The sequence below is a fragment of the Echinops telfairi genome, unplaced genomic scaffold, assembly GCF_000313985.2.
Source record: "Echinops telfairi isolate 266 unplaced genomic scaffold, ASM31398v2 ScPeMD7_7424;HRSCAF=8462, whole genome shotgun sequence".
Classification (NCBI taxonomy): Eukaryota; Metazoa; Chordata; class Mammalia; order Afrosoricida; family Tenrecidae; genus Echinops; species Echinops telfairi.
This window is the reverse complement of record NW_022111324.1, coordinates 65,084,312-65,089,097: the sequence shown is the minus strand read 5'-3', so window position 1 is coordinate 65,089,097 and position 4,786 is coordinate 65,084,312.

The following is a 4,786-nucleotide window of genomic DNA, read 5'->3' as shown; positions in this document are numbered from 1 at the left end:
TGATGCCAGGGGCTTAGGTGGAGAGCAAATGTTTTGAGAATGATGAGGGCAATGAATGTACAAATGTGCTTTACACAATAGATGTATGTATGGATGGAGATAAGAGTTGTATGAGCCCCTAATAAAATGATTTTAAAAATTATATGGAAAGAAAAATAAAAGAGCTGAGTAGAGAGATGGGGATATAAAATTAAATCAGTTACATTCATTACCTTAGAACATCTCACATAATGATAAAGTATCCATTAAAAGAGAAAATTATGTCATTAGAAATTGATCCAAACTAGATGGGTTGTCAGGTGCCATCCAGTACCCTATGGATAACAGAACAAACCTGTCCTATGCCATCTTCACTCCTGTTGCTATGTTGGAGCCCGGTGGTGCACCTGCATCAATCCATCTTGTCAAAGGTCTTCCGTTTTAGATGCCTCTCTCCTTTGCCAAGCATGACCTCCTTTTCTAGGGACTGCTCTCTCCTGATTACATGTCTAAAGTACATGAGAAAAAGTCTGGCCATCCTTCCTTCTAAGGAGCATCCTGTCCATACTTCCTCCAAGATAGATCTGTTGGTTCTTTTGGCACTCCGGGCTACTTTCAATATTCTTCTCCAGCACCATCATTTAAATGCGTCTGTTCTTCTTCAGTCTTCCTCATTCAATGGCCAACTTTCACATGCATAGGAGGCAACAACGACCAGACTGGATTGGGTTGGGCACACTTTAGTCCTTGCTTTTCGACACCATAAAGAGGTCTTGTGCAAAAGATCTACTGAATACAACGCATCTTCTAATCCCTGAATGCTGCTTCCATGAGCATTGATGAAGTCCAAACAGGACAAGTTACTTAATGACTTCAATCTTTTCTCCTCTCACCATGATGTTATCTACAGGCTCAGTTGATTTTTGTTGTCTTTACATTGAGTTGAAATCCATATTGAAGGCTGCAATCCTGCATCTCCTTCAATAAGTGCTTCCTGTCCTCCTCACTTTCCGCAAACAAGGAGGCGTTATCTGCATATCGAAGGTTGCTAACCCTTCCTTCAATTCTGATGTCATGTTCTTCTTCATAAAATCCATTTTTTTTTTAATTATTTGCTCAACATACAGAGTAAATAAGTATGGTGAGAGGATACAATCCTGACATACATGTTTCTTGATTCTAAACCATGCAACATTCCCTTGCTTTGTTCACACAACTGCCTCTTGATCCATGTACAGGATCTGCATAAGCACATTGAAGTATTCTAGAATTCTCACTCTTCTCAATGTTATCCTTAGTTTGTTATGATCCACACACTTGAAAGTCTTTGCATAGTCAATAAAACACAACTAAACATCTTTCTGGTTGTGGCAGTTACATAGGGTGGATTCTAGCCTGTCAATTAGGTCATAATCAATGAGGCCTCTGTGTGGGTATGGCCTTCTCCTGAGGATTCTGGGAATTCCTGTCTTCCTGCCTGGAGGCAGAACACGTACTCTCCCTTGGAGACATTCCTATTGCCAAGCCACATAGAGCTGCGCTGATGAAACCTGAGTCCTGGAGCTGGAGGAGCCACATGGAGACCCACGCCAGCACTGAGATGCTTCCACCGCTACTGGATCGACAAGACTTTCCACCCACTGGCCTGTGATCTTCCTGCATTTGGCGTCATTGCATGTGTTACATGAGTCTGAAGAGGAATTTATAGACTGGTATTGGACTTATGGGCTACTATCAGACTTACGGACTTCATCTGGACTGAGCTGGGATGTTTTCTTAATATACAATTACTCTTTTATAAAAAGTTCTTTCTTATGCACATGAGTGTCTATGAATTTGTTTCTCTAGTCAACCCAGACTAACACATTGGCATTCTCTAATTTCCACCAGGATCCATCTGATGTCAGTAATGCTATCCCTTGTTCCATGTCCACTTCTGAATCCAGCCTAAATTTCTGGCAGCTCCCTATCAATGTACTGCTGCAGTTGTTGTTGAATGATCTTCTGTAAAATTTTATGTGCATGCTATATCAATGATATTGTTTTATATTTTGCACTTTCTGCTGGATCAACTTGCTTTGGAATGGGTAAAAATGTAGAGCTCTTCCAGTTTGTTGACCAAGTAGCTGTCTTCCAAATTTCTTGGCATAGATGAATGAGTGCCCCCAGAGCTTCATTAGCTTGTTGAAACACTTCATTTGGTATTCTGTCAATTCCTGGAGCCATGTTTGTGGCTAATGCCTTCAGTGTACCTTGGATTTTTCCTTCAGTACCATTGGTTCTTGGTCATTGTTACCTCTTGAAATGGTTGAATGTTGACTAGTTGTTTTTGATACAATGACTTTGTGTATTCTATCTTCTTTTGATGCTTCCTGCTTTACTATTTTGCCCACATAATCTTTCAATATTGCAACTTGAATTTTTCCTCAGTTCTTTCAATGTAAGATATGTTGAGTAGGTTCTTCCTTTGTTGTTGTTGTTGTTGTTGTTGTTTGTTTTGTTTTCTAACTCTAGGTCTTAGCATGTTTCAATATAATGCTTAACTTTGTCTTCTGGTCATTTTTTGTTCAGTTCTTCTCTTTCATCATTTCTTCCATTTGTCTTAGCTACTCTATGACAAAAAGCAAGTTTTAGAGTACCTTCTGATGGCCACTTTGATCTTTCCCTCCTTTCTGGTATTTTTAGAGATCTTTTGCTTTTTTCAGGTTTGTTGTTCATCAGGTCTTCTGTCATTACTTTTCAATGCATCAAAGCTATTCTTGAGATGCTCTCAGAATTCAAATGGGATATATTCAAGGTCATATTTTGGTTCTTATGGACTCATTTCAATTTCTTTCAGCTTCAACCTGAACTTACATATGAGCAATTGATGGTCTGTTCCACAGTCAGCCCCTGGCCTGGTTTTAGATACTGATATTGAGCTTCTCACAGATGTAGTCAATTTGATTTCTGTGTATTCTACCTGGAGAAGTACACAAGTATAATCACCTTTAGTGGAGCTGAAAAAAAGCTATTTGCAATGAAGAAGTTGTTGGCCTTGCAAAATTCTTGCATACAATCTCCAGCAAGACCATATTTTTCCAACTGTTGTTCCTTCCTCTTTGTTTCCAACTTTTACATTCTAATGGCCAATAATGATCAATGCATCTTGATTGCATGTTTGATGGCAGACTAAAGATGGTATAATTCTACAGCTTCTTACTAGCTTCAGTGGTTGGTACATACATTTGAATAATTATTGTACTGACTAGATTTTCTTTTATGTGGGTAGATATTCTCCTATCAGAGACAGCATTGTACTTGAAATATCCTTTTTGACTATGAATGTTATGCTTATTCCTCCTGAATTTGTCATTCCAAGTGTGTTAGGCCAGGTTGGCTAGAGAAACAAATCCAGTGACATTCATATAAGAGAGAGCTTTATATCAAGAAAAAATTATAAATCAAGAAAACATACCAGCCCAGTTCAACTCAAATCCAAAAGTCTGATAAGTTCCTTTCATATTCATGCAACCAAAAGCAATGATGCGAAATGCAAGAAATCACAGGTTGGTGGGTGCAAAGTTGTGTGGATTCAATGGCAGTTGAGGCATCAGATCTCAGAGTGGCCAGCAGGAAGGTAAAGGCAGAGAGAGGGGAGGTTCCCAGGCCCATGCTTATGAGAATGCCATGGCTACAAGAAAGTACCAGCTGACTGCGACCTGATTGGCAGGTTGAATACCACCCCTATATCTTCAAGTTGACATAAAATTATGTAATTACCACACCCAGCATAGTAAGCCATATGCCTGTCAGTTTCAAAATTTCCAATATCAGTCCATGTAAGCTCACAAAAGCCTAGAATATTGATCTTTATGTATTCCATTTCATTTTTTTGATGTCTTCCAATTTTCTTAGATTCATACTTTGTACTATATATTATCAACTATTCTCATTTTGACTCAAGCCCATCATCAAATGAGGGTCCCAAAGATTTACATCCATGTCATTATTGTGGGCTCTATTTTTTGTAAGGCAGCTCTTTCTGAGTCATATTTCTAGTGCCTTCCAACCTGTTGGGCTCATCTTCTGGCACTCTCTCTGACACTCTTCTGCTGCTATCCCTGAGGTTGCCAGTGGCTTGTTCTCAGAAGGAGACAGCCTATTTTCTTCATGGTCTGTTCTTAGTCTGGCAGCCCTGCTCAAACCTGTGCACTTTGGTGTCTCTTCTTGTATGTGAAATAGCTCTGACATAGCCCCATCATCAGAGCAAACTGAAAAGCATCACAGTGCAATAAACTGACAGAGCAATTATGGAAACTATACACCTATGCAAAGGTTAAGGGATTACAGATGAGGCCATAAATCCCTCTGGTCCCATATGTAATAGTTTAGCTAACTCTTCAAAAATAAGTGGAAACCTGGTATATAAAGCAAAGGATCAAGAGTACCCAAGGAAAAAGTAATCACTGATACCATAACACAGATCTATGAGACAACATGAACCATTTCTTCCTTTAAAAAAAATCATTTTATTGGTGGCTCATACAACTGTTATCACAATCCATGCATTCATCCGTTGTGTCAAGCACGTATGTACATCTGTTGCCATCATTTTCAAAACATTTTCTTTCCAATTGAGCCCTTGGTATTGGCTTCTCATTTTTTGTTCTCCCTCTCCCACCCTCCGTCCCTCATGAATCCTTCATAATTTATAAATTTTATTTTTTCATGTCTTACACTGACCGATGTCTCCCTTCACCCACTTTTCTGTTGTCCATCCCCCTGGGAGGGGGTTATATGTAGATCATTGTGATTGGGTTCCCCT